The sequence below is a fragment of the Podarcis cretensis genome (assembly GCF_951804945.1).
Source record: "Podarcis cretensis genome assembly, chromosome: 10".
Lineage (NCBI taxonomy): Eukaryota > Metazoa > Chordata > Lepidosauria > Squamata > Lacertidae > Podarcis > Podarcis cretensis.
Genome location: NC_137179.1, coordinates 62,762,665 through 62,778,216, shown reverse-complemented (window position 1 = coordinate 62,778,216; position 15,552 = coordinate 62,762,665). Strand labels below are relative to the sequence as shown.

The window sequence follows — 15,552 nt, the reverse complement described above, 5'->3', positions numbered from 1 at the left end:
GGGGGGAGATTTGGAGCTGAGCACTGCTTTCCCTTCCCTAAAGCCACAGGATGCATGAGAGGAAGCAGAGATTAAGCCTTATAAATGGCAGCCCAAGAAGAACTATGCTAGAGGCAAACTGCAGGGCGGGCGGGCAGAGAGAACAACACTTGCTGTGCGTGTTGAAAGGAGCAGCATGCAGCTTCTCACAAGCCAAGGCAACTCTGTGAGATGCAGGCCGACGGTGTCATGTTCTGATCTATCCTCCCTTCTCAAAAATCAAGTCTTGTGCATTGGAAAAATATAACCTCTGCACAAGCAGGCTTGTGTCCAGTGATCATTGTCTCAGAGAGATGGCTGCTATCCTCCCATTGCCCTCCGGGTAGGCGTCCGTGCTTTGAAAAGATGTCAAAAAATATAAGCTCAACCAGTTCAACATTCTAGTACAGTCATACCTCTTGTTACGTTTGCTTCAGGTTAAATCTTTTCAGGTTGTGTCCCATGGCAACCCGGAAGTACTGGAAAGGGTTACTTCCGAGTTTTGCCGCTCGCGCATGCGCAAACGCTCAAAATGACATCACACACATGCGCAGAAGTGGCAAATCGCGACCTGCACATGTGCAGACTCGCAGACGCAGGTTGCGTTCTGCTCATGTTGTGAACGGGGCTCCAGAACGGATCCCGTTCGCAACCAGAGGTACCACTGTATATAGGGAGAATGGTGATGGGTGAAAACTGTCATTGTTGAATTTTCACGTAGCGTGACATCCATTAAAGCATGGAAACAGGATTTAGAAGGGGGCAAGGCAGTCAGCTGCTGAAAGGTGAACAAATCTGCATTGATTTAATTCAGGGGTGCAAACCTCCGAGCTGCAGGCCTCCCCATTTGTTTTCCTTCAAACCATGCCGTCCTGCCCCACACCTGCCGTATGTGGTGCGAGGTATGGGCAGTGCTATTTTTCTAGGAAGAGGTATGGGAACTGAAGCTACCCTTCAAATTTGCACATTCCCAAATTTTGTGATGTGGTTCTCTGACAAAAAATGAGCACAAAAAGAGTGTACATTAGGGGAAAGGGTGCACAAAAAAGGCTTATACCCTTTAAAAATAATGTATTATACTGGGAACAATTGCTTGCAAAATTGCATGCATTAGGAAAGTTGTGTAAAGAAATGTGTGTATTTGATGAATCACATGTCTATCGGTTTTCATGTGGATGCCTTTTTTATGAGGAAATGGGGCAAACTAATGGGGAAATTGAGAAACAAGAAATGCAGGTTTGTCCAACCTAGCTTCCAATATTGCTTGAAGTGGTTTTAATGGTTTTAACTGGGTTGGAGAACTTGTGGACCTTCATTTGTTCAGGACTCCAACACTCATCAGCTCTGCCCATCATGGCCAATGATGGAGCTGATGGGAGCCATTGTCTAACTACATCTGGAGGGTAACAGATGTCCCGTTTTTGCTTTGCAGTATTGCTGGTTTCCAGAAAACTGCAAATGGAGCTGGCTCTCTTGCAAGAGGCAATCTGTTCCCTAGATGATGGGGGGGGGGGAATCCTTGTTGGTTGTGTCACAAAGCTCTTTGCCCAGATGTTGCGGGCCACTGATGAAACAGATCTTAGTGGGTGGCGCAAAGGGCATTTTCCACATATGCCTCCTCCCCACCCCCAAACATGGGCAAGCATTTCCCTGCAACTCAAAATATTGTGTTCCAAACCAATTGATGGCTTCTCCAGTAGAAATAAGTAATTCAACCCACCCTTGCCTTATCATTTATGGCAAAGCTACAACGGATTTTCATAAACGGGGATGATGATAAATGACTTCTGAAACTTACAAGCACACACAGACGTGAGAAGATAAATGTACCAAGTTATGACAATCTCTTCTTTCCCCCTTAAATAGGAATAGATAGAAGGATGATATTTGATTTTTTGCTTCTAAGACCAAGGTCCCCTGCAATCAAAGATGTACAGTGGAAGTTAAAATTTTGTTCTCTTTTTTTTTGAGTCAGATTAAATATGTTTCCAGTGAATCCTGAATATTTTTCATTAGAATAAACGTTTCTAGTATGTTGTTATAGCACGTTTCTCCCTTTTGTCTTGAGTTCAAGTGTCTTCAAAGTCCATGACACCTTTGATGAAGGCTGTTCTCCAATTGGAGCGCTTGCAGGCCAGTGTTTCCCAGTTGCCGGTGTTTATACTACATTTTTTAAAGATTTGCTTTGAGAAAGTCTATAAACCTCTTTTGTTGACCACCAGCATTACGCTTTCCATTTTCAATCCCGTAATTGTTCCTATCCATGGCTAGATAGCAGCTTAGGAATGTAGAAAGTTATCTTTTGTTAAGAAACAACTTTGGTCCATCTGGCTCCATCAGTTTGGTCTGTGCCCTCCAGATATTTTCGACTCCCACTCCACCAGAGCCAATAGTCAGAAATGATTGGACTTATTTGGGAAGAATGGCATTGTAAGAAAGAGGGGATGCAAAGGAATTTTAAAGTGATCATTCTACTGCATGGACTCACCTGTGCATTTTGGTTTGCAGTTTACTCAGAGGCTCGGAACATGACACTTCCAGACTACTGTTGCATAGGAGGAGAGGAACTTGTTTAACTTCATTTCATGCGTACAGCCATGACTGGAATGGTAAAGGGAAAGGCACTTGAATTATGGGGTGAAAGGTCATGAAAGGTCAGAACTCCTTTAATAAACTTCACAAGTTCACAAGCTCAATCCCTGGCTTCCCCCAGTTTTGGCCAAACCCTGGTTCCCCTCTAAAAACAGTGAGGCTATCATAAAGCTAAGGTAGCCTCCTCTACCTCACTTCTTCTTCTTATTATTATTACTACTACTACTACTACTACTACTACTACACATTTATTCAAAAGTTACAATACAGCTTTGCCCAAAGCTGTATTTGTCCAATCGACTCCTCAATCCCTCATCACTGTCATGTTCATTCACCAAATACCCTCAATAGGAGCCCAACAGCCAATCCGATCTACTAGACATTTTCAATTAACATACAATGGTACCTGGGGTTACAGACGCTTCAGGTTACAGACGCTTCAGGTTACAGACTCCGCTAACCCAGAAATAGTACCTCGGGTTAAGAACTTTGCTTCAGGATGAGAACAGAAATCGTGTGGCCTCAGTGGGGAGGCCCCGTTAGCTAAAGTGGTGCCTCAGGTTAAGAACAGTTTCAGGTTAAGAACGGACCTCCGGAACGAATTAAGTTCTTAACCTGAGGTACCACTGTATCATCTCCACAGACACCTCTGCGATGATGGTGGCATGAAAATATCCTGTTCTTCTTCGATAAAAGAGAAAAGAGAGAGCGAAAATGAGAAACCTCACACCTGTAAGTTGATCACTGAAAGGGAAGCTGCCAATGCTAAGGGAAAATGGTGTGAGTTTGTCTCTGCAATTATTTGGGGAGATATAGTAGTCCTGGGGTCAGTTATTTCACCTTGATCACCTACTTGCATGCTGTGGTGGTCGTTCTCCGAAGGGAGGGCAATAATCACCCCGTCGTTCTTTGCAACTGGGAGAAGAGACATCTTGTGTCTTGCCAGGATCTTGCAAACTCTCCTATACTTCCAAGGTTGGCATTAGTAGCTGTGGGCTACTAGAAAAGCAAATTACTTTACTGAGCTACCTATTTGATTGATTGATTGATTGATTGATTGATTCTATTTCTATGCTGTTTTTTATTCAAATAATCCCAAAGTGGCTTACAAACAAAAGATAAAAATAACATAATGGAACATCACAAATACAGCACAAATCGTAAAGCATACATAACAAATCATAAGTAAAACAATCACAAATCACAAATAAAACAATTACCATCTATGTAACAAGATTAACAAAAGAACGAAAAAATAAGCTAAACATCACACTTAGACCAAAAATCATATTATAGGATTCACAAAGTATGACAGCATTCACATCTATAAAACAATATTAACAACATTAACAAAATAGCAACAAAACAAACAAATAAGGCCGTGTTGAATTTGCCTATCTTGCTGCATTCTTTGAGAAGAAAAATTGCCAATTCTGTACACCTAGAAAATAACAGGATTTAATTTTTGTGGTCCCATTAGGCCCTTGAATCAATAACTGATGCTATGGGGGAATCAAGTATTAGAGGGCAATTGCTTTATGACCCAATTGCCATCCGTAGCAAAGCTTCGTGCAATATGTAATATATTTGAAAATGTTGTGTGTGTTCCGCAAGCAGAGGTGCACATTTCTGGCTGCTGCCCTGAATGCATACCCTCCCCAAGTCTAAGTATGAAGAAACAGCCAAACTCCCACAGATCAACATTCCAACCCCCTTGGAATGCAATGGAATGCTGATGGCTGGTGGATGGAATGCTTGCCATTATTGTGAGTAGACCGGATGGCCAAAGTTTAAAAAAAATTGTTGAAGAACTGACCCACTTTGAGATTCCTTCAGTTGTCTGTGTAGCCTTGGCTACAAGTGTACCAAATTACAGCTTTTTGAGGTAGACATTTGGGGGTTGACATTATGTCCTCTCCGGCTTTTGGGAGAAACTAAAAATATATCACCCGTTTCGTGATTAGGGTGAGGTCAGCTTCCACCAAGCTAAGAAGGTCACCACTTGAAAATAATATCAAGGGGAACACAAGCTGGAAAGGTACTGGTTGATATCCACCAGAGGATCTCAGGAAGAGTTGTAATTCAATGGTAGAGTATCTGCTTGGCATGCAGAAAGCATCAGACTCAATCCCTGGTACAGATGGGCGGGGTAAAGGTAAAGGGTAAAGGGACCCCTGACCATTAGGTCCAGTCATGGCTGACTCTGGGGTCATCTCGCTTTATTGGCCGAGGGAGCCGGCGTACAGCTTCTAAGTCATGTGACCAGCATGACTAAGCCACTTCTGGTGAACCAGAGCAGCGCACGGAAACGCCATTTACTTTCCCGCTGGAGTGGTACCTATTTATCTACTTGCACTGGTGAGCTTTCGAACTGCTAGGTTGGCAGGAGCAGGGACCGAGCAATGGGAGCTCACCCCGTTGCGGGGATTTGAACTGCCGACCTGATCGGCAAGTCCTAGGCTCTGTGGTTTAACCCACAGTGCCACCCGCGTCCCTTGATGGGTGGGGTAGAAACAAACAAACAAACAAACAAACAAATAAAATAATAATTAAATTACACCCCCCCCACACACACAAACGTATCAGAATTCTCAATAAACAGGTTGCCAGGAATCTCAATCTCAAACCCAAATCTCCAGCCTCCTAAAACAGCTCTGTAGGGCCAAAAAAAGAGACTGTTCCAAACACAAATCTGAGCGGGGGGGGGGGGGGAGAGAGAGAGAGAGATCAGGTTTAGAATACCTGCAAATGGATCAAAAACAAAAGTATGATTATTACACATATCTGAGGAATTCCTGAACCTTCGGTGGAAGGAAAGACGAAAACTATCCGCCCCTTAGGGATGACTTGAATTAAGCTTTGGTGATCACTACCATGCTTTCATCAACACCCTTAGCAACACCCCAATGTGAAGATTTAGAATTTCACTCTTCTCTTCAGCTTACAGATGAAACCTGGCAGCTCTGAGGGTGTAATTAGAAGAGCAAGGTTGAAAGCCAAGAGTATGAAAGCCAAGAGTCAGCATCTAGGAGAGAGGAGCTGGCAGAAAAAGCTCACTTGTGCCAGGAGAAAATGCTGTATTTAGAGGAGAGCAGAGCTACTCTGCCAAAAGCTGGTGGCACTTCCATCGTTCTATGTTGGGATTGTTTATGACATAGTAAATACTCTGTGTGGGATGTCATGTGGCAAATGAGCCATAAGCCCTGAGAAACTGCACAGTTTGCAAACTTGAAAGCTTTCTTTGTAACGTGCCGGAACCTTGAACCAGGGACTCTGTTGTACTATCAGGGCAGAAGGAATGTACACACTGATGTCTTTCTGCTTTGCAGCAGGATCAGGTGACCTGAGGAACCAATAAAATACCAGCTGCTCTTAAATAACTTTATATAACTAATACCTCTGGCACCAACTCTATAGGGCCGAAGTGTCTCCAGCCCTCCCTATATCTGTGGGAACGGGTCCGATTAAAGTGCAGAAACCAAAATGCTTGTTTACAAAGCTATTGCACTACCAACCTCCAACTCCTTAAAAGATTCCGTCAATGGTGTCTCCAAATTTTTTTACACATCACTTGGGAAGATAGGCAAACTAATGCCAGTGTAGTGGAAGAAGCAAAGATTACCAGTGTCGAAGCAATGATTCTTCAACATCAACTTCATTGGACTGGTCATGTTATGCAGATGCCTGATTATCATCTTCCAAAGCAACTACTCCATTCTGAACTTAAAAATGGAAAGCATAATGGTGGTGGTCAACAAAAGAGATTCAAAGACCCTCTCAAGGCAAAAAAATTATAATAAAAAAATAATGTAGTATAAACACTGACATCTGGGAGTGCTCCAATTGGAGAACAGCCTTCACCACAGGTGTCATGGACTTTGAAGAAATTCGAACTCAAGACGAAAGGGAGAAATGTGCTATAACAACATACTAGAAATGTTTATACTAATGAAAAATACAGTGGTACCTCAGGTTATATACACTTCAGGTTACATACGCTTCAGGTTACAGACTCCACTAACCCAGAAATAGTGCTTAAGGTTAAGAACTTTGCTTCAGGATGAGAACAGAAATCGTGCTCGGCGGCGTGGCAGCAGCAGGAGGCCCCACTAGCTAAAGTGGTGCTTCAGGTTAATAACAGTTTCAGGTTAAGAACGGACCTCCAGAGCAAATTAAGTACTTAACCCAAGGTACCACTGTATTCAGGATTCACTGGAAACATATTTACCGGTAATCTGGAAGGCACGCTTTGCAAACCCTCACCGTGATCAGCTCCTGCCCAGAAACCTATGTCCCCACTGTGGAAGGACGTGTGGATCCAGAATTGGCCTCCACAATCATTTATGGACTCATTGTTAAGACTGTGTTCATGGAAGACAATCTTACTCAGCTACGTGTGATCGCCGAAGAAGGAGGAGGAGGAGGAGGAGGAGGGAGCAGAGGGAGCCATCATGGAGCTGAGTGCAGCAAGGTTTCAGCTGTCAGTTCTTCCTGAACGTGAGTGAGGAGGAGCTGCCAGTCATTAAAGTTGCTCTGTGCTAGGGTCCATGCTTGGCCTCCTCCTGATGATGCAACATTGCATGCATGTTGTGGACATGATGTCACATGTGTGCGCTGGGCCCCCTCAGATCTTAGGCACAAGTCAATGCCTCTGCTCCTGCCTGTTTTTTTGCCTGTGAGGCTGAGCAAGGCTCTAGCTCCATACAGGGTGAAGATCTACAGGTACGTACGGCTGAAAAAGCCCTGGCTCTGGTTGAGGCCAGCCTAACCTCCCTGTGGCCCAGGATCTCCAATATGTTTTTATTTGAGGACCATAAGGTCCTCCGTGGGACATACCAGGAGAGGCAGTCCTGTAGGTATGAGGGTCCTAGGACATAGATTCACGCAGGCTAAAGAAAATATTATACCACACAATATGTAAGGTATTTGCACAAAGAGTGGTGATGACCTCTAATTATGAAGGCTATAAAAAAGGATGGTCATCCAATCTCTGCTTAAAAACCTCCAAGGAAGGAGAGTCCACAACCTCCCAAGGGAGACCATTCCACTGCTGAACAACTCTTCCTGTCAGAAAGTTCTTCCTGGTGTTTAGTTGGAATCTCCTTCTTGTAACCTGAAGCCATTGGTTTGAGTCCTACCCTCCAGAGCAGGAGAAAACAAGCTTGCTCCCTCTTCCGTGTGACAGCCCTTGAGATATTTGAAGATGGCGATCATATCTCTTATTTTCCAGGCTAAACATACCCAGCTCCTCCAACCTCTCCTCATAAGGCTTGGTTCCCACACCCTTGATCATCTTGGTTGCCCTCTTCTGTACACATTCCAGCTTGTCAACATCAACATATATGATGGATGTTTGGTGTAGGGTAGATGGTCATGGCTCAGCTGAAGTGGACTCATGAGCCAATTGGAAAGGCCATTTGGCAAGTCTAATTAGGCCCATAGGCCAGAGTATTTCTTCCCCAGTCCACACTGATTAACAGTAGCTCTCCAGGGTTTCAGAAGGGGGTCTTTCCGAGCCCTACATGGGGAACTGACTCTAGGATCTTCTGCATCCAATGCAAACTATGGACCTCTTCTCCTTGATGTTCTACTTGTAGGCCTTCCAGAAGGAAGCTAGTTGGCCACTGTGAGAAATGGACTGTGGAACTAAATGAACCATTGGCCCAATCCACTTGGCTTCCTCATGTTCTTCTGACTGTTCTTCAGAAGATGCACAGACACACAGAATGTCATCAGAATGCATGGATGATGTCGTAAGAAGCTTCCACTCATAATAAAAAGCTAACAAACTCGTAAACACCGATAGAACATGCAGAAGCTCCCCTCCTCTCTTTTTTAATACAAGGAATTTTATAGCCACAGTAAAGATTTAATGGTTAAGTTTTTCCACACACACACATATATGGATAAAAACATATCACGGTGAGAATAAATTAAGTGATTCATATAAGAGCATTTCAATCTTTGACATATTTTTCTCAAAGTGAGAAGACGCCAGAACCCATTACTCACCTGTTCATGTAATTATGAAGCTTGAAATATATAGCTGGTGTCAAAGGATGGATTAAATTCTACTTATAGACTAATCATGTTTCTCCTGTATGTCTTCAAAAGGTTTCATTTCGAGAATTATTATTTTCATGCTGTTATGTAATTGCAATTTGAAGCAAAAGTTGATTGGTTTTACAGAAGTATATTTTATATAAATCCCATACTTAAATTCTTCTAAACCTACTCAGGTTCAAGGTGGGAGGGAAATGCCTGCTCTTGCGAAAGATCACACTTTCATTCCACTTCAAGGAGGTCCTCTAAACTCAATTAGCCTCGCTTAAGACCTTGGTTAATTCAGATGTATGCGCTGTTTAGAACATACAAAGTTGCCTTTCCCCCAGTCGTACCATTTGTTCATTCTAGCTCAGTTTATTTTGACTATCAGGGCTCCGACATGGTCTGAGGTTCAGGCCTTTCCCAACAGTCAGTCCTTGATTCTTTTCAGCTGAATATGGCAGGCGTTGAGAGCATGGCAAAGAATACGCTCAGCCAGTGAGTGATGTTCTGTCCCCAATGTTGATGGAATGTAGCTGGAATTGCACAATGCATGTTACCGGTGATGGCCATTTTGTGTGGGGGTTCTGTTCCTGCAATAAGTGAGCCCTGCCCCGTTATGCATTGTTACACCCCTCCATTACTGTTCTGCCCCCATTATTCCCTCTTCCGGGTCCAAAAGGACCCACACATTGGCAATTACACATAATTTGGACATGCCTAAAATGGTCGCCGCCTGTAGTTTGGATGAATAGCTAGAAGGTCTTGTCTTGTGTATTCTACATGTGCCAAGACACAGGTGGAATCCTTAAACTCATGCAGCAATCCCTGTTGGATGTGCCTCACACAGAGAATGTTTCTTTTTAACTGGTATGTATGTGCATACATAAGGGACACGGGTGGCGCTATGTGTTAAACCACAGAGCCTAGGTCAGTGGTTCGAATCCCCATGACGGGGTGAGCTCCCATTGCTCGGTCCCTGCTCCTGCCAACCTAGCAGTCCAAAAGCACGTCAAAGTGCAAGTAGATAAATAGGGACCGCTCCGGCGGGAAGGTAAACGGCATTTCTGTGTGCTGCTCTGGTTCCCCAGAAGCGGCTTAGTCATTCTGGCCACATGACCTGGAAGCTGTCTGTGGACAAACGCCAGCTCCCTCGGCCTATATAGTGAGATGAGCGTGCAACCCCAGAGTCGGTCACGACTGGACCTAATGGTCAGGGGTCCCTTTACCTTATCTTTAAAGCATCCAAAGTGGGCCACAGGACATATGCTTTTTCAAATGGTAATAATAATAATAATAATAATAATAATAATAATAATAATAATAAATTTTATTTATATCCCGCCCTCCCCAGCCGAAGCCAGCTCAGGGCGGCTAACAACACTAAAACAGTGCAACATTATAAAAACATTATAAAATTAATTAAAATCAAAATTGATGGCAATTTTGTTCACTCTCCAGGTGGATTTAAGGCTGTTGCTAAGCACTAAGTACTTAACCTGAGGTACCACTGTATTCAACAAAAAGCTGCTGAGCTAGAATTCATATTTTGAATTTGACACCATTAGACTTGGGCTAAATGGAAGCTGTGATTGGTTCAGTCATCCCTCATGTGATGCTCATCGTTCATCTTGTTTAGCTAATTCATTATCACTTGGAAGCGGGTCATAGCAATTCTGATGAGGTCTTCTGCCCATTTGCAATGTACCATGTTTGAATTTGACTTGGCAAAGTAATGTGAATTCAAGACACACCTATATCTTGCATTTCAAGCACATAAAGCTTGCATTGATGGGTGGCGTGGTTCATTCCTATGTGTAGCTATGTGCATGCATGAGCACATGCACACAGCCTGCCAACTGAAGACAACTCTTTATCCATCTGTCTTTAAGATGTTGGGTTCTTGGGCTACATTCACACCATACATTCAGTGCACCCTGATGCCACTTCAAACCGTCCTGGCTTCTTCACCCAAAGAATTCTGGGAGATGTCATTTCTTAAGGGTGCTGAGACTTGCTCAGAGGCTCATATTCCCCTCAGAGAGCTGTGGTTTAACAATCAAGGAACTGGGAACTGTAATTCTGTGAGACAAATAGGGGTCTCAAGTGCTTTTTTCTGAGGGGGACGATGACGCAGGGGTACACATACCCCTAAACTTTTTGTGAATCTTAGTTTCGCCTCCTTCAGGGACAGTATTTCAATATCAATTTCAATTGAATTTCAATATTTCAATTTCAATTTGAGTAGGAAAATGAGAGTACCCCTAAACATTTTTGTGTAGAGAAAAAGCACTGGGGGGTCTCCTAACAACTTCCTGCACCCTTAACAAATTGCATTTGCAGAAATCTTGTGCGAGGGGAAAGCCAAAACTGTTTAAAGAGGGATCATAGTGCTTTAAATGTATGTTGTGAATGTGGCTTCACTGGGCAATCCAATTCATACCAACTCAGAAGCTGATCCTGTTGAACTCAGTGGGACTTGCTCCCAGGTAAGTATTGCAGCAGAAAAGAAAAAGAAAAAAGTGTGCCTACGTTTCTGGATTTTATTCAGCAGATGCCCACTCTCCAATATTCCTGCATCAAAGCCATGACCCCACAGTTCTTGCTTACGAGATATGCCTTGTTTCATTCCATCTTTTCAAGCAGGGTGCTTCTCCCCACATCCTCTGAAGCTTGCAGAAACAGTTGTCAGGCCAGTGCATGGTGTGGGATTAACTCCATGCCTGCAACTTAGCACCCTCCATTCTGCATGGCCCTGTCTGCCATTCCTAGAGACCTGATCGATTGCAAGCTGCCTTTCCGAAGCCAGAATGCAGGAAGCTTCCGTGAAGGCATGCCCGAAGCGCAAGACAACAGCTCCCAATCTTTCGGCTAAGCAGGAATCGCCGAGGGCTAACCTTCCTATTGTTTGAAGCTGCTGCCATTAGCTTGACTTGGCAGCCGAAGGTCAGATGCAGACACCAGCGAAATCTGGAACTCTGACTGCTCACGGAGCTGTAATGCTCATTCATGCTGATAGCATGGACCAAGCTGGCAAGACACATGTCTCAACCCAAGTAGTCAATGCTAGCAGTGCGCAAAAGGACAGATTCACCAACTCAGCTGCTCTGCTGCCAGAGGGTTTCTCTTCTGGTTTCTTGATTTCACTGCTGCACCCTTTTCCCTGTCTCTCCACAATCTATATTGGGCAAACTTTTTAAAAAACAGACATCCACTGTAGAGTACCAAATATTTTCTTTTCAATACAATTGGTGTACCTGTGTGTCTGAGACACTGAGTCAAGGGCTGGGCCCCTTTCAAGGGACAACATAGCTGTCAGCTTTTCCCTTTTCTTGCGAGGAATCCTATTTGGAATAAGGGAATTTCCCTTTAAAAAGGGGAAACGTTGGCAGCTATGCGGGGCAACTTGATGCAAACCAATCATTTAACAAAGTCGGCGGCTACAGAAAGGCTTGATTTCTTCCCCTCATGGAGCTGGCTCTTCATATTAAAAAAAAAGGGAAAGGTTTTTCAGTTAAGCTTAGTTGCTTATACAAAAGCACTCATCAAATTGCTTGCTTCGGGAAGCTTCAATTTTGAGCAGGCGAACTCCATTTCTGCAATCCTGCACACTTCTATCAAACTCATCTCCTCCGACCTCCGGTTCCTAATGTGCCTCAAGCGTGTAAAGCCAGGTCATTAGCAGGAAGGAGAAAGGGAAAGCTTTTCAAATGCGCTCATCTTGCGATACAAAACGTAGCTCGTTTAAAAATTCACTTTTCGGTCATTTTCTTGCAGCTTCTCGGAGGAATATATTGCATCTCTGGGGATAAAACGCTAGTCGTTCTATGAAAATAAGATTTTTATCCCTGAGTGATATCTGAGCCAAAAGATTGCACACGGTCTGAGTGGAAGCATAGGTAATTGCAGTGATTATATAGATAATCCAATCTATTAATGTTTAGGACAGTTCAGCTAGGCCCTATTATTTGATAACATGAGTGATAGGGCTGTGAATATAACAAAAGCCCTGTGGGGTCACAGGCTTGCAAGAGACATTGGAAGAGCCATACTTGACCGATGGTTCAACTAGACCAGCATACAGCTTCCTACAGCATCTAACCCAGGGGTGACCAACTTGGTGTCTTTCAGATGCTGCTAGACTACAACTCCTATCATGCCGTATCATGGCCATGCTGGCTGGGACTGATGAGAGCTGAAGTCCAACAAAATCAGTACCATGTTGGTTTCTCTAACCGGATGCCTCTGAAATGCTCACAAGCAGGACCTACAGTCTTCTCCAGGTATTGCTCTCCAATAGCATGGTGCCTCTGGAGACACTTTGGCCCAGTATACCTGAAGGAGCATTTTCACCCCCATCATACAGCCCTGACACTGAGGTCCAGCTCCAAGGGCCTTCTGGCGGTTCCCTCACTGTGAGAAGTGAGGTTACAGGGAACCAGGCAGAGGGCCTTCTTAGTAGTGGTGCCCACCTTGTGGAATGCCCTCCCATCAAATGTCAAGGAAATAAACAACTATCTGACTTTCAGAAGACATCTGAAGGTAGCCCTGTTTAGGGAATTTTTTTATGTTTGATGTTTTATCACATTATTATTATTATCCCCACCCAGAGTGGCTGGGGAAACCCAGCCAGATGGATGGGATATAAATAATAAATTATTACTATTATTATTATTCATACAGTCACGATGAAGGAATGTGGGTGACTAGGCAATTGGAAGGGCGGCGGTTCGAATCCACCTGACAGAGGGAGCTCCCATTGCACTGTCCCAGCTCCTGCCAACCTAGCAGTTTGAAAGCACGCCAGTGCAAGTAGATAAATAGGTACCACTGTGACAGGAAGGTAATCAGCATTTCTGTTCGCTCTGGCTTCCGTCACAGTGTCCCATTGCACCAGAAGCGTTTTAGTCATGCTGGCCACATGACCCGGAAAGCTGTCTGTGGACAAACACCGGCTCCCTCGGCCTGAAAGCAAGATGAGCGCCGCAACCCCATAGCCACCTTTGACTGGACTTAACAGTCCAGGGGTCCTTTACCTTTCTTTTTTTTTTACAGTCCTGATGACTATGAACCATTGATAGACTAATATTCTCTAAAGCCATCCAAACTGGGTCTTCATGATGCATAAAGTTGTTCAGTAAGAAAGGTAAAGGAAATAAGGAGATTTTGCTGACCACCAATTCCAGCAATATGAAAAAAAACAACCACAAAGATGCATAGCAGCGCTGTCAAAAGAGAAGGCATTTACATATGTGTTATGGATTAAATTTCAATTTTTTAGGTTAAAAAAGATCACCCCAGTCAACTGAGTAGTTAACATTTCTGAAGAAAATGAAATGTGCTTTGCATTTTTAAACAACAACTTAGACAGGGTTTCCCAAACTTGGGTCTCCAGCTGCTTTTGAACTACAATTCCCATCATCCTCACTAACCTCTGGTCCTGCTAGCTAGGGATGATGGGAGTTGTAGTTCAAAACAGCTGGAAACTCAAGTTTGGGAAACCCTGACTTATAGCATGATCCAGGCCAGAGTTAAAAGCTGATAGTATGCTCCAATTTTACCATGGGGCACTTGATCTTAGCCAAAAGGCCGAGAAGCGAGGGGCTGCGGTCAAAGAAGCCAGGTCTAATCTTGTGCCTACTCTCAAATTCATTATGTTCTCCCCTTGCCCCCAATACTCCAAAATCAGTTCTTTGTCCTGCTGTCATGCCTTTGTGTTCACATGTGCACTGTGGCAAATAATTCATACATGTGCACCAACAGTAAAAAGGGCTCAGCTGATCTAATTTATTTGCACCTGGCCAAGAGCATAAGGTTCTTATTGTGCCAATACAGTGGTACCTTGGGTTAAGTACTTAAATTGTTCCGGAGGTCCATTCTTAACCTGAAACTGTTCTTAACCTGAAGCACCACTTTAGCTAATGGGGCTTCCCGCTGCCGCCATGCTGCCGGAGCACGATTTCTGTTCTCATCCTGAAGCAAAGTTCTTAACCCGAGGTAATATTTCTGGGTTAGCGGAGTCTGTAACCTGAAGCGTATGTAACCTGAGGTACCACTGTATACCGTTTGTCAGTTGGCAACCTTAACTGTGAGCAAATGGAGGCATTTCTCAGCCACGTGTAAGTCGAATCAGTATTGTTCTCGTACGTGTTTGCAAGGTCACTCAAGGATAATAATAATAACAAAAAGCTGCTTACTATGCAGCTTGTGAAACTGGCATTTCTAAACCCACGTGGAACAAATGGAATCTCGTATTTAGCAGGTGTGATTGAAAAACAGGGTAGGAATGATGTTCTTAACCTGATTTGCTCCCTTCTGAAAGGGGTTCTTCAGGCAGGTAAAACGTTGTCTCCTCACATTTGATAACTGCCCGTCAAGGTCTATTTCTGTTCTCTCAGGTATGAATGATGACAAAAATAGCTTCCTCATCCAGTCGCAACGTTCCAGAATCCATTTAGCACTGACACTGAATGTTTGAGGTTCCACGATGTAAATTTTAAAGGTGTGTGTGTGGAGAGAGGATAGATTCTTTCTCACCCTTCATTCGAAAGCTTCACAGATCAGTTGAGCATTAGAGGCGACGGACAACCTCGGATCCTTTCAACCTCAGACTGGCGATTACAATATGTATTTTGGAGTTAAGACAGGTTGAATGGGAACATACACAAACACTTTGCAAATTCATGTGAGGGAAATCCAAAACAGCAGTTTTCATACTTTCTACCCCCAAGGCCCACTTGAGAAGGCTGCAAGTTACTGAGGCCCACCAGTCAGAGATCAGTGTTGGAGAAAAGCCTATGCTATGGGAGGTGGAGTTTGGGAAGATCAGCTGTCAATGTCTGTCATCATTTCCTACCAAGATTGATTCCATCTTTGGAAATGGTTGTGTGGTGCATG

General features: G+C 43.8%; 1 long non-coding RNA gene across 1 annotated transcript; it reads right to left on the bottom strand.

Moving 5' to 3' along the window:
* Positions 1–11,183: 11,183 nt before the first annotated feature.
* LOC307226057 lies at positions 11,184–15,162 on the bottom strand. The gene is made up of 2 exons (XR_013843300.1): positions 14,956–15,162; positions 11,184–11,847 (listed from the first exon to the last, which is right to left on the bottom strand). It is a non-coding gene; the product is annotated as an uncharacterized lncRNA (long non-coding RNA).
* Between the last annotated feature and the right edge of the window lie 390 nt (positions 15,163–15,552).